General features: G+C 35.0%; 1 long non-coding RNA gene across 1 annotated transcript; it reads left to right on the top strand.

Annotated features, from left to right (window-relative positions):
* Positions 1-18,243: 18,243 nt before the first annotated feature.
* Positions 18,244-19,360, top strand: LOC131007252 (uncharacterized). Its single transcript, XR_009096002.1, has 2 exons — positions 18,244-18,611; positions 19,127-19,360. It is a non-coding gene; the product is annotated as an uncharacterized LOC131007252 (long non-coding RNA).
* Positions 19,361-25,940: the final 6,580 nt, after the last annotated feature.

Raw genomic sequence — 25,940 nt, 5'->3', positions numbered from 1 at the left:
AAAAGGTTCTTTCTACAAATGAATTCTCATGTGATGCTTGTGCGCAAGGCAAGTTAGTCATTAGACCTTCATATACGAAGGATAATACTGAATCTCCATATTTCTTAGAAAGAATTGAAGGAGACATTTATGGACCTATACATCCACCTTGTGGACCTTTTCGATAATTTATGGTATTAATTAATGCCTTTTATAGATGGTCCCATGTATGCTTGCTTTCTACTAGAAATGCAACATTTGCTAGACTACTTGCTCAAATCATAAAATTAAGAGCTCATTTCCCAGACAATTCAATTAAAAGAATTCGTCTTGATAATGCTGGTGAGTTTACATCTCAAGCATTTGATAACTATTGTATGGCTATTGGAATTGAGATTGAACATCCAGTAGCTCATGTCCATACTCAAAATGGTTTAGCGGAATCATTTATTAAACGTCTTCAAAATATTGCTAGACCATTACTTATGAAATCAAAACTACCAACTACTGTTTGGGGTCATGCCATATTACATGCTGCAACATTAGTTCGACTAAGGCCATCAGCAAATCATGAATACTCCCCAATGCAAATTATATTTGGCCGAGAACCTGATGTTTCTCACTTACGAACTTTTGGTTGCGCGGTTCAAGTCACAATTGCACTCCCACAACGTACAAAAATGGGTCCCCAACGAAGACTTGGGATATATGTTGGATTTGATTCACCATCGATTATAAGGTATCTAGAACCTTTAATAGGTGATTTATTTACTGCACGTTTTGCAGATTGTCATTTAGATGAAATGACATTTCCAACATTAGGAGGAATAAATCTACATCCAGAAAAGCACAAGGAAATCTCTTGAAATGAGAAAAACTTATCACATTTTGATTCTAGAACAAATCAATGTGAACAAGAAAATGAAAAGATCATTCATTTGCAAAATATTGCAAATCAAATTCCTGATGCTTTTGTAGATACAAGAAAAGTGACACAATCTCACATACATGCTGCAAATACTCTAGCTAAAATTGATGTCCCTGAAGGACAAATAGCTTTGGCAGCAAATGAGTCTAAAATTCGTCAAAAATATGGTCGACCAGTTGGTTCCAAAAATTCTATGCCTAGAAAAAGAAAGGGGCAAGATGGAAACCAAACAATGACAAAAACGACTAATCAATCAAATGAAAGTGATGTAATTCCTGAAGAATTACAAGTATCTGAAAATCATGAGATCTCAATAAATTATTTACATCAGATACTAGAGAGAGAAAATATCATTGTTGATGATATATTTGCCTTTCATATAGCTCTTCATGTTTTAAATGAGGATCCTCAACTAAAGTCTGTTGCAGAATGCAAACATAGACTTGATTGGCCAAAGTGAAAAGAAGCTATAGAAAGGGAATTAAATTCCTGTGATAACCGGAAAGTATTTGGGCCTATAGCCTTAACTCCGGAATCTAAAATCCCTGTTGGATATAGATGGATTTTTGTTAGAAAGAGAAACGAGAAAAAATGAAGTTACGAGATATAGAGCAAGACTCGTAGCACAAGGTTTCTCACAAAAACCAGGAATTGATTATGAGGAAACATACTCTCCAGTAATGGACGCTATTACTTTTAGATTTTTGATTAGTCTGGTTGTGTCACAAAGGCTTGATATGCGCCTTATGGATGTAGTGACTGCTTATCTATATGGGTCATTAGATACTGACATATATATGAAAATTCCTGAAGGATTTAAAATGCCTGAAGGATTTCAGTCACAACCCAAAAGCATGTATTTAATTAAACTGCAAAAATCGTTGTATGGGTTGAAACAGTCTGGTCGTATGTGGTACAATAGACTGAGCGAGTATCTTTTGAAAGAAGGATACAAGAATGATGATATCTGCCCTTGTGTTTTCATTAAGAAAACAGAAAGTGGATTTGCAATCATAGCAGTTTATGTTGATGATTTAAATTTAATTGGGACTCCTGAAGAGCTCAATAAAACTGCTGAATATTTGCAGAAAAAATTTGAGATTAAAAATTTGGGAAAGACGAAGTTTTGTCTTGGTTTGCAAATGGAACGTATCCGTGGAGGAACGTTTATCCATCAATCCACATATACAGAAAAAGTGTTAAAACGCTTCTATATGGATAATGCACATCCATTAGCATCACCAATGGTCGTTAGATCTCTTGATACTAAGAAAGATCCATTTCGACCAATTGCAGAGGGTGAAACGATACTTGGTCCTGAAGTACCATATCTAAGTGCAATTGGAGCATTGACTTATCTGGCTAATAATACTAGACCAGATATAGCTTTTTCTGTTAATCTTCTAGCAAGATTTAGCTCTGCACCCACTTTGAGACATTGGAATGGTGTTAAGCACATTCTACGTTATCTAAAGGGTACCATTGACCTTGGATTATATTATCAAGAAAATTCTGATAATACTCTAGTGGGGTATTCGGATGCAGGATTTTTATCCGATCCACATGAAGCTAAGTCACAAACTGGATATATTTTCACATGTGGTGGAACTGCTATATCATGGAAGTCTGTGAAACAAACCTTGACTGCAACATCCTCAAATCATTCTGAAATCATTGCAATCCACGAAACAAGTCGAGAATGTGTATGGTTGAAAAATGTGACGAGTCATATCCAAGAGTCGTGCGGGTTAGCTTCATCAAAGGCCAAACCAACTGTTTTATATGAAGACAATGCTGATTGCATCGCACAACTCAAGGAAGGATACATCAAAGGAGATAGGACGAAGCATATTTTTCCAAAGCTCTTCTACACACACGACCTTCAAAAGGGTTACGATATCGACGTGCAACAAATTCGCTCAAGTGAAAATCTGGCGGACTTATTCACCAAGGCATTACCAACATCGACATTCAGAAAGTTGGTACACGAGATCGGCATACGTCGACTCAAAGATATTCAATGATCTCAAGTTCAGGGGAAGCAGTTGTACTCTTTTTCCTTCGACTAGGTTTTGTCCCATTGGGTTTTCCTAGCAAGGTTTTAATGAGGCAACATTTTTTAGGGATTGGTCAATCAAGGGGAAGTGTTGTAAATATATCTTCTAGATATATCTTATGTGTGTTGACCAAGAAACCTAGAGGGAGAATAACACTTGACATCTTCAAGCCACCGGAGTTGACTGTCCTCCGTTCACACCGGACGTGTGTGAACGTTCACACCGGACGTGTGTGAACGTTCACACCGGACGTTCACACTTGGTTTAACACCTATAAATATGGGTGTGTTGTGAACTTCATAATAACGATATTTGTATTCTCTACTCTATTCTCTCGCTTCTCTCTAGTTTATAACACAAATGTATATATTGTGTAGGTTAGAGAGGTTGCTGAGTCGAATTTATATTTTGAAGTAATGTTGCTAAGTTTAATTGATTGCCTCAAAAACGTGGAAGTGGACAGCTATGTTCACCTAAAAACGCAAAACAAGAAAAGTATGTGTCTTTTATCAGAGCACGACACATCAGATTCCATATTCATCAATCTTCATAATTTTCATTGCACAGACAGACGCAACTCTTTTTTATTTTATTTTATTTATGTATATACCCTTGAATTTCATGATATGTCGCATTCATCCCATAAACTAACAAAATGTGGCATTTATCACCGTGCCAGTATTCGTCATCATCAATAATAAAATATTTGTCGATATAATTGGTGACACAGAACCTCTTTTATGCTTTAATTTTATAATAACTGAATTTTCTATTGAGATTTTTAAGTTATGTGTGATCTAAAAGAAAGAGTTATTTTTTAATGAGATTTGGAAATTATGTGTTATCTGAAAGAAAAATAAATAAGGGACGAGAAAAATAATTTAATATATCAAGTAGTTGTATTTAAATACATGAATTTTTATTTAATTTTAATTTTGTATCTATACTGAAATTTTCTCTTTCAATTATATGAATTTTTTATTATTCTAATTTTTCATATGATTATTAATTTTTTGGGTAAATTAGTGTTATTGTGGTTAACAAGTGATAATTTTTTGCCTAATTAGTTGAAGTGACATGAACATCCAACTAAATCATATGAGTTCTAGCTAATTCGTTTATTCCGACAACAATTAATGAAGCACTAGCAAGATTATTCGGTGACGTCTAATTTGTTCTTATATTTTATTTTGTGCTTGCATTTGTGATTTATTTGTTTATCGATATTAATTGTTTTACTCCATTAGATAGTGCGCAATATTTAGTGGGTTGGAATTAATTATATAGTAAATTAAATCAGCCATACATAATCGTGGTTTAGGTTTGATTAGTGGTAAATTGACACATAAGGGTCAATGGAAAAGCAGTCTAAATTCAATAATCATGCGTTAGAATTTATAGGTTTTGAATTGGGTTTCTCTAGATATTAATGTTGTCGACTCATGAAATCTATAGAGCATCTCTTATGGTTGTCAGGCGATTAGGGTAGTAATTAGTGAAGCGTCTTCCTGATTACCGAATAATTAAGGAGAATTAAGATCACGTCAAAAACGTCTTCGGTGGTTATAATTGGTTTGCTTGCATGAATTAAAGTTATATTTGCATCAATGATCAAAATAATTAAGTTAGGGTGGACTTAATTGATTGTTGGAATTTTTTATTTATTCTATTAGGATTAGAACCATTGCAATTCTTATGGATTTTATTTATTTATTTATTTATTTTTGGTATTTTTGTATTTTTCCATAAATTTCGTTTGTTGAGTTACTTTGTAGGTTGAAATTTAGGATAATTCTCGTCGATCCCTTGGGAGACGATTTTGCTTGCTACTGTCTGCGCAGTATGGGCATACCAGCTGAATGTAGGATATTTTTGGTGTAAAACGACGCACCAGCAGGTGAGTCCTACTTGTTCGCGGGATGGGGGGCGGGTGGTCGACTCGGGGCACGACATCGAGGGCGACGAATGGCGGCCAACAGGCAGCGAGGGCGAACGGGCGGCTAATGATTACTGGAACTCGTTGTGGTTGTGAGAGTGGAAGGAAAAAATAGAGAATATTGCAACTAGTTAGTGTTTTTCTTTCTCCCATTTTTTTCATTTTTCATTTTTTATTATTTTATCTATAAAACCAATTTTATACTGGTGTAATAGAGTGGAACTAAAGCATAATTTTTTTTTATCTACGACACCGAGTTTACCTACGACACCGGTTTTCATACTACGACACCAGTTTTAACATAAAATCGGTGTCTTTTCAGTGGTGTGTATAAGAGAATTTGTTGTAGTGACTTGAGCCTTTTAAGCTTGCTTGCAAGCATAAATTATGTTGTACCGTATGTCCGATCATCTTAAGAATTTCGGAACAAGTCACTGTAATCAGGGTGACTTATCCACATATCATAAAACTTAAAGGGTTTGTGGTCGTTACCTTGTGAGCACAAATAGATGATAGCTGGTGAGTAGTAGGACATGTGTCGTCCCTGTGGTAGAAAAATGGCAAAGCAGTGAATACCGTCTAGCCCTTAGTTTGAATTTACCATAGCCTTATCAAGCTTCGTCCAGACTCTACCATTATTCCACTTGAATTTGCACCCAATAGAAAGATAATCCAAGAAACCATGTTGAAGATAGAATTCGTGGATGTCTTTGAGCTCATAGGTTGTCAGTTACGTACAAAGTTTCTTTTCGTTAGGTTTCGTGATGCAATTAAAGTCCCCCACACGTTCCGTATTAGATTGGCCAAAATTAGACAGAGTCACCCACAAATCTCACCAAGTAACCATAGTATAAAAACCATAAACAAATGAACAACTGAAAGAACGTTGGGAAATCAAGCAAGTACCTTGCAATTAATGAATTGTGGATCGTAGATCAAAGGTTGAAGATTCACCTTCAATGAGTTCCATAAGACCGCAATGCACCCATCATTAGTAATGCTAAAATTATTAATCTGCAGCCAATATAAAAAGTAAAAATTAATAAAGAATGTTAGCTTTTGGCTACTAACTTTAGTTTCCAAAAGACAAAGAATATCTTAAGTATTCTTTTGAAAGAGTTTGGAGACCCTCTTATGCATATGAACCTTGTTGAAGCCCTGGATATTCCATAAAGTTATCTTCATGTTTTCTTGGGGGATGTAATCCCAAACTTTTCTTCTTTTTGTCTTTCTGTTTTGCAATGTACTTCCGGATGTGGGATTGTTCCAGCATGGTCGTGGTTGACTTATTGCTTCTCTTTATTAGTAGTGATCGAATCACTAATATTGGTAATCCCACCAGCATACAGCCACAATTTTTGTCATCAGTATAATAGTAACATTTTGGACTCCAGAAGCAATATCCTCATAGATATTTCGCAAGCTACCTTTCCCGATCAGTGATGCATGTGGGTGACAGAGCCCATTTTTATGCTCAATTTTGTGTCGTGTCTAGGACTAGATCAAGTCTTTTTTGTGTGGTTCGTTCGTGTTTGCGTCTAGGATGACACATCGTTGTAGCAGGGCAGGAAATGGGCGTATCTGAGCACAATGGAGCATTGGGGCAGGGAATGTGCTGGAGATCAAGTCAAACAAAGCTCGCGGATTGGATAAAATCAAGAGATCAAGAAAGATATATGGCGACCGTTTGAGAGTGATGTTGATCAAGCCAGAGAGTACCGCACAGTGTGAGGGATCGTAGCCAGTCCTGACAGGGTTGTTAAGAAAAGTATGCTACGAATACCCTCGATGTACTAGTGTAGTGTCATAAGACTTTCGAATCGGGCCATGTGGGCTTCAGGATCCTCATTTCCAGTGTAATCCAACAATACATGCTTGTAATGGGCTGGCAGTACATCAGATAAAATTTCTTCAAATAATGGGCTCCTTGTTCCTCTCGATCCTTATAAAACAGTGTTGGTTGGTCTTTTAGCAGCGCGTTCTTCCCCTCCTTCCTGATCATTGTACATGGTGCGCCATCTTATCAGGGTTTCCGGACGCCTTTGTTCATGTTGAAGTTTTAGATTTTTCTCCTTGCCTTTTAATGTTGCCTGTAAGTTCAATACTTGCTGCTGCATCTCTTCCAACCTCGTTGCCAGTCTATTTCAGTCTTTTCGTTATTGTGTAAATCCTCTGATATCTCTTAGATTCATTCTCCCTCATCTTCTATCTGAACTTCCTCGCCCTTGTTGACAGGGTTGATAGTAACAAGGTGCTTCTCGCCTTCGTTTTCTCCTTGTGCCGGGGTAGGTCCAATATTCTTACTCCTCTCGGTAGTTTGCTGCTCCGGAGAATCTTTTTCCATTTGGTTGTTTGGCGGCTCCGGTGCCGCAGGTAGGGAGCTAGACGTCCCTACCATTTTCATGAGTTGCTTCACGAGTAACAAACCGAGAGTTTGTGCTGCTACATCGGTAGAATTAGGGGCAGGGCTAGGCGTGACAGAGTTGTTGACAGCAGTGTTGATGGGAGTCCGATCGGCAGTTTTGCTACTGTTCACCCCCCATCGCTAATTCTTCCACACAAGCACAGTTAAAACCCTCCCGATTGAAATCCAGATCCAGGTTATGATTGATGTCGAGGATGGCATTAAGGTTGGCGCTGGCACTGGTGTTGGTGTTGGCATTGGCGTTGGTGTTGTCGTTATCCTTCTCCATGATGCTAAGCAGTGTTAATCGTCAAAGAGTATGATTAAAGTATCGTCAAACGTCTAGCTCGAGTTCAGAATTTCCCACAGACGGCGCCAGTTGATGAGTCCAAAAATAACGCCTATAACAGAAGTCCGTAAAACACGAGAAAGACACCAGAAAAATAGTGAATTATATGGAATATAGCGTAAGGCTTTGAAAGTAAGTAAATAATTATTGTTGATGATCTTTACATTAGGTTTTCCATGTATTTATAGGCTAATACTAAGAATTCTAGTAGGAATGAAACTCTATCTCTAAATCTTACTCGGATTAGACTTCTTCGCACTTATCTTCGTATGTTCATGTTGTTCCTGGGCTTGAGTTCGTCCCTGAATGAGATTTCTTCTAGATTCTAGACGTATCCTATTGAGAATAGGGTAATCTTCTTTGCTGCAAGGCTGATTTGGGCCGGACAGGCTTGATCGAGGCTTTTTGGATTAAATCGGGCCTGTGTTGACTGAATCAAACCTGTTTTGACTAAATATTCGCTCTTTTTCCGCTATTATCATCCGACAATCGAGAAATGCATATTTTTACTCATCAATATTAATTCTAATCAATTTTATAGTTAACAAACAATTTTGCCATTTTAACTATTTTTTGATTTATCAAATTTCCGATTTTTTTGCAAGCAATACTTTAAAACCGTGAGTATCATTTCACACAATTTGCGGAACAACTTTTGGATGCTTATCGTTTTCTTCTCTTTTTAGTTTGATTCATAGTTTTTTTTTTCTTCTTCTTTATCCCTATCTTGTTATTCTTCTTTTTATTTTCGTTTTCTGCATTTTTGTTGGTCATTTTTTTTCTTCTTCTTCTCTTACAACATAGCAGTACAATATTAACTTCTTCCATTCTGAAGTGAAAATTCAAAAGTTGTAAAACAATACTATTGTCGGTTGGGTAGAGGTGAGAATCGGCGTGGCGGTAGTTCAAGTAATAAGGAGCTTTTGATTAATTGAAATCTATGGAAAAAGAAGGCAAAAACAATTAAACCAATAATTAGTAATGAAATTGAGATAACAACAATAAAACCTATCGACGTGATTTGGAGATGCAACGATGTTGTGAGGGTAGAAGCACAGTAGCAGCAATGCGGTTTGACGCAGGCGGCAACTCCGCAATGATGTCGTTCGACGGTGGCGTCCGAGACCCCGGCTAACAGAGATGCGACAGGAAGAGATGCGAAGGGAAGGGTGTGGAGGGAAGGGTTTGATTTGTTTTAATGAATACTCCTCCCGCCCCTGAAATAATTTCATCTTTTCCCTTTTTGGGACGTCTCCCCAAATAACTTCCTCTTTTTTCTTTCCATATTAGGACAACTACCCCACCACTAATATTATTTTATTTATTCTTACTTTTCACTTTTCACCACTCTCAATACTAATTATAACACATTTTCACAACTTCCAATAATAATTATAACACTTTCTTCCATTATCAATACACTTTATAACTTTTCCTTAAAACTCGTGCCGTCCCCAAAGAGGAAGTCATTTCAAGGACGGAGGGAGTATATAAATATTGTAAAAGCTAATTCATACTTTCAAAATCTGTCAAAATTTTAAATGTTTTTATAAATATTAAAAATATAATATATTTATAAAATGGTATTTTTGGTAGTGGTGATTAGTATTATTATATTTTTTATTTCTGTGGTTAGAATAAATTTTTATTTAAGTAAAATGGTTATTTTAATATTTGCCTCATTTAATAGGTTAGGGTTGGGCTTAAAGTTGTGGGCCTCTTGTAGGCTACGAATTTTATTAGTTTAGGGCTTCTGTAATTTATTGTGGGCCGATTTATTTTATAAACTTGGGGCCTGCGATTTTTTTTTATTTATTTATAAAGATGGGCTGCCTAGTTTATTTAATTAGGCTGCAGTTTTCATTTAAGGATTTGAGCTCTTATTTACTTATTAAATTGGGGTGAAATTCTTTTAATTAAAGAAATGTTTTTAATTTATTTATTAATTAGATTTTATAATTAAGTTTGATTAATTATTTTTAGAATGATTGCATAATAATATACTATGTGCATGTATTAAGTATTATTACTTATTATATGATTAAGCATGAAATAAATTTGCATTATGCATTTTGCAAATAAAAGTGTTTATGATTAAATTTATTTATTTATAAATTCAATTATTTAAGAAAAAATCGAGCAACGATATTGTTGGTGTTCTTAGCTCAATTATTTTGTTTTCAATCTTTTTAATTAAATTTTGGAAACCCGGCGTGATGAAATCATGAATGTTTAGCACACTTACTAAGACATAAGATTAGCTTCACAAGACCTATTAAGAATAGAATTGATCACTATTTTATTAGTGACAAAACTGCAACTATAACAATCTAATTGTAGCACATAAATAGCAAGTCGAGTATCGTATCCACGAGGATTGATAAACGAAAATACTTTAAGTAATCCTATCAAGACTCTACCAATATCCAAGCAAACTCCAAGATGAAAGAATGAATAATAAAATAGAGTAAATAAAAATCAATTATAAAATCAGATAATAAACGACTGATCCTAGGGAAGTAAATTAATCAATCAAATTCACATAATTAACCTATTAATCCTATTTAACAGTTTAATCCAGCTATGATGAGAGATCACACAGATAATCAATTACTCTCGCTAGAGCAGCAATGACAGCAGATTAATAAATTTTCTATTTCCATTAGGTCTCAAGAAAATCTACTAACTCCCAAAAGCACAAAAGAATAGTTCCCTATGATCCACCTATATTCGTTAGGTCTCAAGGTTAAAATCATATCAAACATTAATTCTTGAATCCGCTAAACAGTTAGGTCTCAAGGTTAAAATCATATCAAACATTAATTCTTGAATCCGCTAAACAGTTATCTCTGCTAGGTTTTAAACCGAATAGCTACACATGCAAATTATTGATCAGGTAATTCACAAGAATTCAAGCACCAGAAATTATGAATCATAAACTGGATGGCAAAAAGATATTAACAAGTTAATCACATAAATCTAATTGACTATTTACAAACCCTAGAATCAGATAAAGAACTTAGCCAGACTGTAACACCCTAATCTAATTAAACTGTTAAATGTAAATTTAAATAATAAATATTTAATGCGGAAGATAAAGAAATAAATATTTTATTTAAAACACTTTACTCAACATAACATCTTTAAGTATAGCTAAATTCAAAATATTTGACTCGCCATTCGACCTTCCATGTGCCTCTGACCTTTAAAAACCTGAAAATGTTAAATATGGGATGAGCATATAGGGTACACTCAGTGTGGGAACATGCAATCATTGTCCAAGATAATAACACAGTAAACACATATGGTTACTTCATATATATCCTCGATATTCGCACTGTGGCAACCCAATAACTATTAAAGTCTTGGACCCTATTTACGGGCCCCTGATGACATTCTCAAAATAAACCTCAAATCACATTGTGGCAACCCAATGACTGTGAAGTCCTGGACCCTATCTACGGGCCCCTAACGATATCCTCAAAATATACGGCATAACACATATGGTAAACACATATTATTAAAATGGATAATAAATAACCACTGCATGTATTTAAATAAATCCTCACACCTGAAACTTGAGCTTTGAAAATTAGCTTGAATAATTCAAATCAAAATCAACGTCTTAATCGCGCCGCACCTAGTTCCATAAAATAGAGCAATAATTTATAAAGGATACAATAAAACTTAAATATAATATGTGTAATAATATTACTATATATGTATATCTTTCGTGTGTGCGTGTGTAATATATATAATATAATAGGTGTATAAACACACTATTTACCTCTCCCAATAATGAATCACTTTTTCAATTTTTTCTTGTATCAATATCCTTGATTGAAGTTAATCGCCAGAGTCCTATTTATATAGTTGAATTGATAGGTTTCCTTAGTCATTTTGTAGATTTGTAGCTTTGCTTAGTCATTTTTATAGAATCATAGAGTTGCTTAGTTAGATATCTAGGTACTAAACACGTGTACGGCAAAAATTTATATATCTATATAATATATAAAACACCAGTTTTAACAGTAACTTTTTCCCGGCAAAATTTAAATATTAGTTTTCGTTTTCAACTGCAACAATACCATAATTTCGGACACTCAAATCAAATGGAAATATTTATGCCCACTTATAATTCAAATTTAAATTGAATTATTTTGATCCACTAACCCACGTACATGATACCCATAAATAATTATACACGTATTCTCACCTAAGCATAACTGTCCCACTAACTCATTTCAATAAAACTAAAAACATATAAATATAAATTTCCATATGTAGCAGTTACATTTAACATAATTATAAATTGAAAATTTCACACATTTTGCTTCCTTGCTTCTCTCTAAATCTCTGCGAGGCATCACTCCGCAACATCATCAACAATTCTCTGTGCAGCATCATTTCTCGCCTAACATCATTTCTACATATATCTTCTCACCGCATCATTTCTACATCTTCTCTCAACATCATTGGCTATGTAGCATCGTTTCTCTGCATAACATCATTCATATCTCTACATAGCATCATTTCTACATCTATCTTCTCTCTGCTGCATTTCTACATCTATCTTTTTGTACTACATTTCAACATTTATATTCTCTCAATTCTAGCATCAGTTCTGCATCTATTTCACTCTCCAATTCACCGGGAGAGAAGACAAGGAGATGAGGCGGCGGCTTGGTGGTTGGGGTCGTCGGAGAAGAGAGAGGGTTTTAAGAAATTGATTACAATTAGGGCATGTATAATTGGGTAATCAGACTTTGTTTAATTAGGTGAGTGAAACGACGTCGTTTTGAACGCGTGGCTTGCCAGCGTGTAAAAAAAGCCACGCGTAATATCTTCTCTCTGCTGCATTTCTATTTTCTACATCTATCTTTTTGTACTACATTTCAACATTTATATTCTCTCAATTCTAGCATCAGTTCTGCATCTATTTCACTCTCCAATTCACCGGGAGAGAAGACAAGGAGATGAGGCGGCGGCTTGGTGGTTGGGGTCGTCGGAGAAGAGAGAGGGTTTTAAGAAATTGATTACAATTAGGGCATGTATAATTGGGTAATCAGACTTTGTTTAATTAGGTGAGTGAAACGACGTCGTTTTGAACGCGTGGCTTGCCAGCGTGTAAAAAAAGCCACGCGTAATGTTAAATATTGTCCACGTCATCGCCGGTCAAACTTAAGAGTTGCCGGAACTTTCGCCGTGTGCAAATTGCAACAAAATTAAAAAGTGATGTATTCTGAGGCTATTTTTGAAGGTCATGTGCAATTTACAAATTTGGCGATAGTTCGTGTATTTTTTGGTTATTAACCCATAAATATATGCATGCCATTTGAATATATACATCAACCTATTAGATTCTACTCTCTCCCTAATATAAATATATAAAGGAAATCAAAATTTGTATATAATATATATATATATATATATATATATATATATATATATATATATATAGGGAGAGGTTCAAATAAGAACCACTAAATAAAATTAGAACGGAGAACCATTTTAAGCCATTCGATCATCAAGATCTACGGTGGATGCATCATCTTGGTGGATGGATGCAGATGCTGGGTTCGAATCTTGAAGGGAGCAAAAAAATTATTTTTTTTGGATGCATTAAATTTAATAGCGGATGCATTAATTTGTATAGCAGATGCAGTAATTTTATTGGTTCTTATGTTCTCACGATAATTGTGGTTCTCACTATAACCGCACCCTATATATAAGAACCACAATTATCGTGAGAACCACAATTATCGTGAGAACATAAGAACATAAGAACCAATAAAATTACTGCATCTGCTATACAAATTATCGTGAGAACATAATTATCGTGAGAACATAAGAACCAATAAAATTACTGCATCTGCTATACAAATTAATGCATCCGCTATTAAATTTAATGCATCCAAAAAAAATAATTTTTTTGCTCCCTTCAGGATTCGAACCCAGCATCTGCATCCATCCACCAAGATGATGCATCCACCGTAGATCTTGATGATCGAATGGCTTAAAATGGTTCTCTGTTCTTATTTTATTAGTGGTTCTTATTTGAACCTCTCCCTATATATATATATGTGTGTGTGTGTGTGTGGATGAGGTATTGGTTATATAAATAAAATTATTTTTGTTATCTGAATTATAATAATAAATGTATTTAAAAACATATTACTACTCTCTAAATTTGATTATTAGTATGTAATGGTAATCACAATTTATTAGTACTTATTTTTTTTAAAAGTTGTTCTCATTCATATTATATCATTTTTCATAAACATTTTATATAATTTTCCATTATTGTAATATGGTATTTGGAATTATGCCACAATATCCGATTAGAGACCTGACATTGGTGAATAAAAGCATAACCAAGATTAAAAGTCAGATTCTATGTGAATGAATGAATCAATCAAACTTCATATATAATTTATTAATCTAACAAGATTTGGTCATCATATTTTAGTAAAGTAAATTATTACATGAGATCATGCAAGTAAAAAAATTTGATTCCAAGAATATCATTGACTCCACTCCAGGTCTCCAGTCGATCCGAGATTGCCTTTTAAGTTTGAGCGACAATAATTCCCTCTAATAGTCTCTTATGCTATGACGATCAATAAGAGTTAAGGTCAATCATTTTCTCATGTTGGTTTATTCTTGCCAAATCGAGTTTTCGCATCAATTATACATTGCAGTATCAAGAGTACAAATTCAACAAGGACTTAAAATTTTACTTTCTAAGGATGATAGAAAGAATGATAATACTACCACAAATATTGTATATAAGGAAAATTTTCAAAATGTGTAATACTTTATGTATTTTTTTGACATTTAATTATAATTTAATTTGATATCATTTGATTTACTTACACACAATATCTTATATCTATATATATTTTATGTAAAATGTTATTTTAAAATAACGCGCGCTTGCCGTGCAACGCACGGGTGGATGTACTAGTTTTATATAATAAGACAATATTTTATTATTTAGTTGTAGTAATTTATAGTTTAGTTATTATATATACGTGACTATATCTATATATATATATATATATATATATGCAGTAGCCTTTAAAAAAAATAAAGTTATATAAATATATTTATTTACCATAGATAATTAGATAGATATTATTCTACTTATGAATAAATTATATTCTTAAGCTTATCAAATACATTCTTTTAATTAGGGGCGCGACTAGACTCACATAAATTTAATAAATAAAATATTTTTTCAAACATTTTATAAATTAAAAGTTCAATAATTTTCAAATAAAATTTGTAAAGAAAATAAATGGTTTTGGGTTGTGACACGGACATCAGAAAATAAATCAAAAGCATAATAAATAAGAAAGTAATAATAAAAACTGAATTATATAAAACCCGTGAAAGAAATTAGTGCCCCAAATTACCACAAGTAACACTGTGAATTCGTAAGAGTAATGTTAGCAGGAATGTTGATAACATGATGTTAGTAACATTCAAGCTAACATGCAGCGGAAATTAAAGAACACACAAGAATACCTTTTCACGGATTATAAATAACCCGTGAATGCCTCAAGGGCTAAAAATAACTATGTTGAAACAACAAAACAAAGTACATATTTGGATCTCTTGGAGATCTATCTTTACAGATTTCCTGCCTAAGATAAACCAACCTATCTACTTTCTGTACTACGATGTTGATACAACACAGAACCCAAAACAGCCGAATAACAAAAGTTAATCGGACAAAGCAAACAACCTGCTACGCTCGAATGGCCTTGCGCTTCAAATCTTGCTCTCGACGTCCCGTCGATACAAAGATAGACTTTATAGATTTGCTGCCTAAGTCTACTTCGTCAAAGCAATCCTTGAAGAACCGGTGTCACGTTTGCAGCAGGAAAATGACGAGTTGGCTGTGAGTGAATGTTAAGTCGCTGATTTTGCACTTCTAAAACGTAAGGATGAATGAAGCTTCTTGCTGCATTTATAAGCCTTCATGTCGTGTGTAGTAGCCCGCTCTTTTAATTATGATTAAAACTAGTAAATGCAATTTTTTATAAATGAATCCAGTTTATAGTTCTGAATTTTTTTATCAGAGATGGAGTAATATTTTAGCTTTATACTTTTATAACGTATGAGAAAAACGCGACAAAGATTATTGAGCCATTCAATAATTTATTATCCAGTTTAATAACTGACTTAGCAAAGTCAAGTTATTAATTTATATGCGATAGAAATATTATTTCTATTATTTACTTGGAAGTCGTGATCTAATTCCGAATCATAAGAACGAGTTAAATTAGATATTTAATTCATAGAGTGATATAACGAAGCGTCGTTATTTAGTAGAACCCAATATTAGTTTTACAAATACTTGTAACTTCAATACTTTACAAATCATTATTTTTTTTTTTTCTCTCATATGCGTAATGTTTCCTACACTATACGCATCCACTCCACCAAATCCCATTATACCTACCTCCCCACCACCACTCCTTTTTCCCCACCACACTTGTGCACCACCAACTCCACTCAATTGTTTGGCACCAACAAAGAGAGAAAGTTTAAAAAAAAAAGTGTTGCAAAGACTAGTGGAAAGAAGGAAAATATCAACTCCCACCACCCTTTGCTCCCTCTCTTTACAGCCACCAAGAGCTTTCTCCAAAGAGCATAGAAGCCTCCACTTCGTTCAGCCAAGTTCTCAAGGTAAACCTTGCTTTAATGTCTCACCTTCTTCGAATGATCACCTGCAATTACTGAAACAACAAAACAAAATTTCAGTTCCAGTTCATTCGACACGCCGTATCCGAAAAGCAAGTTAAAACATTCATTCAATTCTCTGCCAAACTTTAAGGTAAGAGTAGCCTTGATTCATCATCTCGTTCCAATTATAACTTACAGTCATTTAAAGGAACAATTCGATCTATTCAGTTCAGTAGTTCCAGTTCATATAACTCAAAAGCTTCAACAGCCACCCAAACACAAAGCAATCACAGGTAATTCACAATCTCAAATATCCTTTCGTAAACATTCATATTAAAGCATGGGCATAATCAGTTCAATCATAGAAGACCTTATAGCATCTTAAACTTAGTAATTACGCCAACTACGCTTTTATGAGCAAGTGACAGTTCATATGAAGTTTTAAACAAGCATAATTTGAGTTTATGCAAAGCAAAGAAGAGATTACACCTTATCATTCCTAATTCGCATTAAGAATCGATAAAAGAGAACGGTTTGACTTAGCTTTTAAGGGGGGGAGGCTGACTGCCTCGACCGGTACCGAGCCCGAACAGCGGCTACCCGGCAGCGGCGACCTCTTCCTTTCTGGAATTAGGACAGCATCAACGGCGTTGATGGAGCCCGCGTCGGCAACCGAAGCCAATCAGAGACGATGGCGGCTGAACAACTGAGGAAGATAAAGCTGACGCCGATCAATTATGAGAGAGGTCGAGGAGATAAACCAACTTTCAGATTCGAGCAGCAACCGCTTGCCGACGAACATGAGAGCCGGAGATCGCAGCGGCGACGGCGAGTTCTGACTTTGAAAAGTTAGGGCTCGGTTCGATTTGATAGATTTGGGGTAAATCAAGAGGGAGAGGGAGAACCTAGGCGATGAGGCGTCTAAAGTTGAGACGAGGGGAAGGAGAGGAGGCCGACGGGCTCCAGGCCGGAGCAACGCCGCTCCCAGACGGCGACCGGTCGCCCAATTTCGAAAGGGTAGCAGCAGCAGCAGCGCTGATTCCTTGAGAATCAGGGCTCGATGTTGGGGGAGGAAAGAGGACGACGCCGGGGCTGAGACGCGTCGACAGATGACGCCGGCCGAAGCAAGTGATGGCTGAACGGCCGGAGGAGGCGCAGCCGGCCAGATTTAGCCGGAGGAGAAGAGGCCGATCGGCCTTGAGGAAGAGAGGGAGCGTCGGTTCTTGAGAGAGAGAAAAGAGAGAGAAAAGCGTGAATTGTTTTGAGAGAGAGAGAGAGTCCGATAGTTGGTGATGAAAAGAGAGAGAGTATGGACTGTAAGAGAAGAATTGGGCCTCTAATTTCTTTTGGGCCGAATTTTGAGCTTGGGCTTTGCTTAATGGGCTTGTTATTTAATTGATTTGGGCCTTCTAGTTATTATTTTATTGGGCTTTGTTATTTATTTTCAGTGGGCTTGAGTTGGGCTGGATTATTTATTAATTTTGGGCCGATTTTAAATTATGAATTGGGCTTCTGAATTTATTTATATGGGCCGATTTTAATTACTGATTGGGCCCCTGAATTTATTTATTTTACTCAGATGGGCTTTTATTACATTATTTCATTGGGCCGAATTTATTTAAATTGAAGGCCATCTATTTTATTTGGGCTGTTATATTATCTTCGTTGGGCCTCGTTAGATTTATTTAATTGAGCCCAGCTAATCAAATAATTATTTATTGGGCCAAGATTTATTTAATTACTTGAGCCGATGAATTATTTCAATTGGGCCTCTCATGTTAATTATTCAAGCCCACTTTTACTTAATTATTAGGTTGCCTTATGTTGAGCCTTTTAATTATTTAATCTTATAACATTACTTATTCATATTTATTAAGCCAATTAATTATGAGGTTATAAAGCGAATAAGCTGAAGTATTTATTTATTTTCTATTGACTACGAGGAGCGGGGTTTATTTAATTGACGGATTAGAACACCCCGAAGAGAACGGATTAATTTTTGTTAATTATCCGGCTTCATGAGACGAGACTTAGCTTTTGTTTAAATCCGATAGCCTGGATTAACAATAGAAATTCCCTGATTATTATCTCAGAATAATAGTTCATGCATACGAGATTCATGCATAGTTTAATTACGCATTCTCATTTAATTGAGAATTTTCCCTCGATTTAAAGTCTTACGTTATTTTCTCGGATTAAAGGTCGAGCGCAAGAATAAGAGCTCGTCAAGGAGTCACTAATCTGTAGCAAAGCTTTGCTATCAGGTGGGTTACTTTCATATATATCAAATGAGTTTAATGTTATGTTTGAACAGTTATTTCATTGCAAAATCTTTGAACTGGAAATTATTTCAACTGTTGTCTTGCCATAAATGTTTCAATGTTTGGTATGATATCTATCTGATGTGGCTTTGCCAGTTATTATGAAATCGAATTCGGGTCCTGAGCAGTTGATAGCTATCCTGTCAGGGCTAGTGTACACCAGTGACCGTGAGTCATCTAGCGGGTTGGCCGGTCAAGTGTCCGTGAGAGGTGGCCACCTCTCCGGCACACAGTTCCAGATATGATAGATTACAAGAGAACTTAGTCTGCAGACGAACTTTAAGAATCACAAATGAATTTAGTAAGCTTGGGCCTTTTTAACGAAAAACTCCCTTGCTGTACTGTTTATGATGGCATGACAATTTACAACTTTACGAAGCATGTTATATTTCATAGTAGGCATATGTGCCCACTGAGTACTTTTGTACTCAGCCCTGCATATATTTCTAAATGTGCAGGTTGAGCAGCTGCCGATGGTGATGAAGTGACGAGCGGGATTCTTTTGTCTTATTATGTATTAATGAACTCTAGGGTTACATGTCTTCATACATGTAATCAGAACCTTATTCCGCTGCGTACTCAGAAGTTTTATGTTATTTTGGCTAAGTCAGAGTTATCTGAACTTACTAGTTATTTGAGTCTATACGACTAAAACTCCGTTATATTATAATAAATATCCATGTTGTTAACAATGATGAAATGCGATCCTTTCTTGTTTGATTATTCCCCTTTCTACCCCGCTTCTAATCTCCCTCCATTAGTCACGGTTTCCCCGGCATAATTATCCTTAATTAGGTCCGGTCGTGACATCGTGGTTAGTTTCTTCCACTTCCCACTTCCAGAACCTTCCTATAACTGCTGCAATCCGTCTTCAAAAACTGCTAGTCAACCAGCCTTGGAATGTTGGTTACAAGATCATGGTTCCTGAAAAATAGCAACAACCTGCCTACTACTTTGAACCATGCATAACCGCCACTTATTCAAAACGTGGTCAACGAGCAAAAAACTATTATTTCACAACCAAATAATAAGAAAACGTGAAAGTAAGTTAAAGATTAAATATATACAATTACCAATGGAGAGTCAAAGTATGGAGTCAGGGCAGACTCAGGAATGTTGGTTAAAAACCCAGAAATGTTGACACCATGAATGTTATCAACATTCCACCCAACATTGAAAACACGTATGTTACCAACATTGGTCCCAACATTGTCGGAGTCAACATTGACTCTAACAACCCGGAATGAATGTTGAACGACAACTGAAATCTTGCATGAAAAATAAAGTTAATCTATGAAAGTAATGAAAGTTTAAAGCTATGAAAATAAAAACTAAAGTCTGGACCCCTAAATAGGTCAATAATGAGCCCTACTTATAGTCCCAAGGAAAAACCCAGTACAAAACTCAAAAATAGCTGAGAAAAATGCAAAAACCTAAAAAACGCAGACGAAACGGCGACCAGAACGGGCGCCGTTTTCCTTCACAAAAAATGCCAAAATCGGCGACCTATTCCAGTGGGTCGCCGTTTCTGGACTATTGCGCGCAACGTTTTTGTTTTAGCCATATCTTCCTCGTCCAAACTCCGATTTGCAATTCGTTTACGCTCACAAACTCTTCTCGAGACGAACTACAACTTCTATTTCATAATAGTTTTCAAAATTCGATCTCAAGATTCCTGTAAATTCCATCAAAGTTTGAACAAGTATCATATTTCACAAGATAAAATAATATAGGCACAAAACAATCATATAACACTCAATTTCCTATAAAATTGACATCATATGAACACTAAAAACCATATAAACATGAGTGTTATCAACTTCCCCAAACTTAAGATGTTGTTCGTCCTCGAACAACCAGAAGAACAAGACAATGAACACGAATGGGTAAGAAAATTGGATCATCGATGCCTCAGAAAAATAAATTAAAAGATCCCCTCAACTCCTCAACATATGAACAGACAACCACTAATAAACACAATCAATGGCAAAATCAACATTGACATCCAACAATTGACTCTCAAGATAAAGTGTTTCACTCAACTCACAATTGATGGAATGGACGTGTATACTCTCATCGAATTCAATGCCAGATAGATCACTTACCATAAGCTTGTCAAGCTTCTACAATCTCCATCGCTAACAGTATGCCAGGAATAAGATCAAATAGGTGTTTTAATCGAATTCAATGCAAGATAGGTCTTTTAATCGGGTTCTACAATCTCAAGATTCCTGTAAATTCCATCAAAGTTTGAGCAAGTATCATATTTCTCAAGATAAAGCAATATATGCACAAAACAATCATATAACACTCAATTTCCTATAAAATTGACATCATATGAACATTAAAAACCATAGAAACATGAGTGTTATCAACTCTCTTGTAGGCTTTGTGGACCAAGGGGATTAGCACTGCTTTCCCAAGACAAGTTTTTATGTGATTATGATCTTCAGACTTTACCTAACTAGGTGAGCTTACTTTTCAAATGTATGATTGAGCTATTAAGCTTTAAATGTTTCAAAGAAATGCACACTGTTTATCCAATAAAATATTTGGTGCACTATGCTCTGTTTAAGGCTCGCAATTCATGGATCGATCGAGGTTCTCTTATGACCTAACACGTTATTTGAGAATTGTGTAAACCTATTAGCTGACTCGGTGAGTTGCTCTTCATCGGGCACTAATCATGTATAAGGCGTTATAAGGTGCTTGATGGGATGTATTCAATGGCGGACGCAGGATTTCTATCAAGGGGTGGCAAAAAAATTATATCAAATGAAACTAAATATATACAAATTATTCATAGAAATCCAATCTATATTTGATCGTGACGATTCGTCATAGTTTGAAACTTATGTATAATAGCATCATTAGAAATACAACTAATTACATCTTTTTCAATATAGGCTACCAAATTATCACTCATTCATTCATCACCCATCATGTTGCATAGTCGATTCTTCACAATCTTCATAGCTGAAAATACTCTTTCCACCAAAGTTGTTGCAACCGGTAGAACTAATGCTAAAGTCATAAGCTTGTAAACCAACGAATACACCAAATCTCTACCAGTTATCACTAATTTTTTGGTTAGATCCCTGAACCCTTTAATATCAAATGTGTCAATTGTAATTGGATGATATGAACGCAGACGAGTGAGCGACACAGGCACTGGAACTGAAAGACATAAGCGAGAATTAAAGGGCGGAGAGCGGATGAAATTTGGGGGAGAAAAACAATTACAATCCTATTGATTTAATAATACTAAGGATATATTTATAGATAAATAATTAATGAGGGGTAATATAGGTATTTTATATTAATAATCATGGGGTGGCAAGTGCCTTCCCTTGACTCTACGTGCATCTGCTAATGGATGTATTCCGGAGCATTGTGTCCCAAATAGACGCTTGCATGGGTTACGCCCTCAGGTCAAGAATGAAGGAGTAATGGATTCGTCAGTGGCTAAAAGGTCCAGGATCACAATGAGTAATGAAAAAGGGAGTGTGACATGTGTGCACAAATGAAAGAAATGTTTTAACATGCTTAGAAGTTCTTTTACTTTAAAAACCTTCTAAGCTATGTCAAGTATGATTGGATAAATTGTCTTTACGAAAATATGAAATGTTTCAGAAAGTGTTTGCCCACTGAGTACATTAGTACTTAGCCCAAATACTTTCAAATGTTTTCAGGTTGGCTAGTCGGTGCTGATGGGGTAGAGCCAAGGCTAGGTTTCAACTCCTTATTTAGACTTTCGTTGTAGCAATAACTCTTATCTCTTTTTTGTTTTCTCAACCTAAGACTTTCATGTTAGATTTAGAATGACATCTCTGATCGAGCTTAAACACTTAACTCCTAGTTTTATGTTAATGAATATTGATTATCAGAAACATGAAACAAAACTTGTGATCTAAAGGGGCCTAGCCTAACTTGTTATCTTATTATTCAGGTTTCAACAAAGATTTTACCTTGTGTTATTTCTATGAATTGGTTGCACCACAATTGTATTTATTCCTTCAAGAATTGGGGTGTGACGCAAAAAAAAAAATAAAAAAATAAAAAAAAATGTTACTCCGTATGATTCTGAATTTGTATCATTAAATAAATATAATTAATTAATATATTTAAGAATTAAATTGCATAGTACATTATTAAGGTTAGTTATATGATTCATAGTTCTAAAATTAAATTCGATTTTCTTTATAATAATAATAATAATAATAATAATAATAATAATAATAATAATAATAATAATAATAATAATAATAAGGTAACATCTCGGATTTTTGTCACAAGATTAGAATTATTTTTGGAGTATTATAATATTATGATAAGTCCTTAATCCCAATACTTAAGAATAAATTGTTCTAACAAGAATAAATCTATCTATGTCTAATGAGTCGAATACTTGAGACTTAAAATAAAGAGTAGAATTTATTTTCTAAGTCGATAATAAATTCAAAGATCAATTAAGAATTCTTGCATTTCATGGCCATGATTAAGTGTACATTTTATTTGCTAAGTGATCGATTAAGTGTTAGTCTTTATTTTCATAATTTTCGCTTGTGCGTAATATTTACGTGAACGTGTGCTCATATGTATCGGGTCGAGTGGGAGACCCAATTTTTAAAAGTGAGTAGGTCAAATGTAGATTAGATTTGGAGCCCAAATTTTTAGTCAATAATTCAAAATAATAGAGCTCAACTTTCAGCCCAACAATTTAAATTAGAGTCCATTTAATTGTTTTAAACTTAAAACACAAGCTCAAGCCCTAAAAGAAACACATCATTGTCTAAGAGCTAGGTATTTTGAGAATAAAAATAAATTGTAGAAGAGTGCAAGTGAGGCTCACCTTATTGGTGGAATTTAAATCCATAAATTTTTTTTACGAAGCTCAAACTCTACAAAAAGCTCACTGTGAAAGTAGTATTTTGCTAGACATTTTTAGTTGATCAAATAGTCTCTAAAAGTTCCCAAAATTTTACTTTGAGTATTTCAGAGTACTTTCTGCCTTATGTAAAACTTTAGTATTTTTCCAAACTCATATGAATATTTCTCAATTTTTCAAAAAAAGATTTCTTGAGATGACTTTAGTTTTGGTTGACCTTTTTCAAATAATCATAAGTCAAAACATATTTGGTTAAAAGCTTTCAAATTTTTATATGTTAAAAAGACTTCTCTAGATTTTTGTAACTGTCGGCTTCATATGTTAAAACCTTTCATATCCGACTTCACTGTCATATGTCAAAATAGGCTTCGTTAAATTTTAATTCGAACTTTCCGATTTCAAGCCCGATTTAAGCATTACTTTTAAATCTAAATATCTCCTAAACTACACATCGTATTGGGTTGATTTCAACTGGAGAAGTGTTCCGCACTCCCCCTTATTTATGGATTAACCCTTTTGGTCCTCAAAGGACTTTAGGATCATGAAATATGATTTTTTTGATACAGTCCATTTCTGAAAAATATGAATTTTCAGAATTTTTCTTATCAATAATCCATCTATAAAGAATTATAATTTGTTCGTTTAAACTCCAATATAATCGATTCAAATTGGAGGTTAAACCTTGTAACACCTAGTTTTTAGAATGACCATTGGAGTATTCATTGGATCTCTCGGTCAGAATCAGTACCTGTTTGAAAACAATCACTTGAAGCTAAAGTGTTGTTAAATTTTTTTAAGTGTTGAACGTCTTTTTCATAGATTTAAGTGATTGAGCCAAGTTATCTATTATGCAACGTTGTGATGCATGATTATGTGCAAAAATTTAGAAGATGATGAACTTAGATTAATATAGTAAAGACTTCAAGTTAATTGAGATAAGGTGATCCTATGTGTTGGCATGAGGATTACATGATAGTTAATAATGCAAAATCAAAAGACTTGATTTTGTAAGTAAATTCGATTACTATAAAAGATCAGGAATAGGTAGACCTAGAGAACCTAGAATAAGCGACAGTAACAGTTATTCATAGCATGAATACTGAGAAATATGATTCGTATTGTAGGACTCCGTCTTCAAAGCGGTGCATCATCATCATAAGCTCAATTTTACCTCACGAGTTTGACATGTGGGTTACATTTGCAAAGTAAGTTTGGGTTAGTAAGCCCACACTTTTAAAGTTATAAGTTTATGAGTTATGTTTATGAATGCATACAAAAATACTTTGTTTGGATGTTAGATGTTTAGCAATCAGGTTATCCCAAATTAACGATCGACTCTGACCCCAACATGGAAAATTGAGGTGTGTATACAAAAGTCTAAGCATCGGCTAACTCGATCGGATCCCCTATGTAACACGGAACACAGTTAAAATGCGCGCTTTTTAGAAGGTCAGGCTCAATAGCTGAAGTTTTTTTATTTATAGCAACAGTTTTCTTAAAATATTGCTATAATTCCTGAATATGCGTGCAATTCATTAAGGAAAATCTTTAAACTAGATTTAAAGAAAAAGACAATAGCCTCAATGAATGCATTTGTACTCAACCAACGTTCATTCAAATGATTTCAGGATGATTGTGGGGAGCAGGCTGAGCGTATGGCGGTGCTACATTTTTGGAATTAGGCCTCGATCAAACCGGATTAAATTTTGTCAGGGCCCATGTCATCTTGACCAAGTCAAATTTCGCTATTTTACTTGAAAACTTCATTTTTTATTTTTGGGTATCTAGCGTGGTAGTTGAATTTCTTGCACAATCAAATTGAATAAGGGCTGGTCTTGCATGCGGCGGTTGCACTCCAGTGCGACGGGTCCGCCCCGACCCGCGCCCCAGATCCAAAATCCTTAATCTTAAATTATTACATTCGTTAACAATAATGATTACTTTTAATAAACATGAGATATACATATAAAGTATTATATTTTCTAAACCCTAAATTCTATAAACTAAACCCTAAACCCTGTAAACTAAACCCTAAATGTATAACCATTACATTTGTATATAATGGTCAGACGAATGACTGTCAGCTCTGGCACTAGAAATCTACTCTGGCGAGTGATGGTCAGCTCTGGCGAGCTTGGTCAGAGCTGAAAATATTCGTCCAGAGCAGCCCGGTCAGAGCTGAAAAATATTCAGCCAGAGCACCCTGGTCAGAGCTGAAAATACCCTTTCAGAGCTGCCTGGTCAAAGCTGAAAAATATCCGTCAGTGCAGCCCGGTCAGAGCTGGAAATACCCTTCCAGAGCTGAAAAATACACGTTCAGAGCAGCTTGGTCAGAGCTGAAAAATACCCGTTCAGAGTAGCCCGGTCAGAGCTGAAAAATATCC

This window comes from Salvia miltiorrhiza, chromosome 1 (genome assembly GCF_028751815.1).
Source record: "Salvia miltiorrhiza cultivar Shanhuang (shh) chromosome 1, IMPLAD_Smil_shh, whole genome shotgun sequence".
NCBI lineage: Eukaryota > Viridiplantae > Streptophyta > Magnoliopsida > Lamiales > Lamiaceae > Salvia > Salvia miltiorrhiza.
This window is presented reverse-complemented; position numbering and strand designations above follow the sequence as displayed.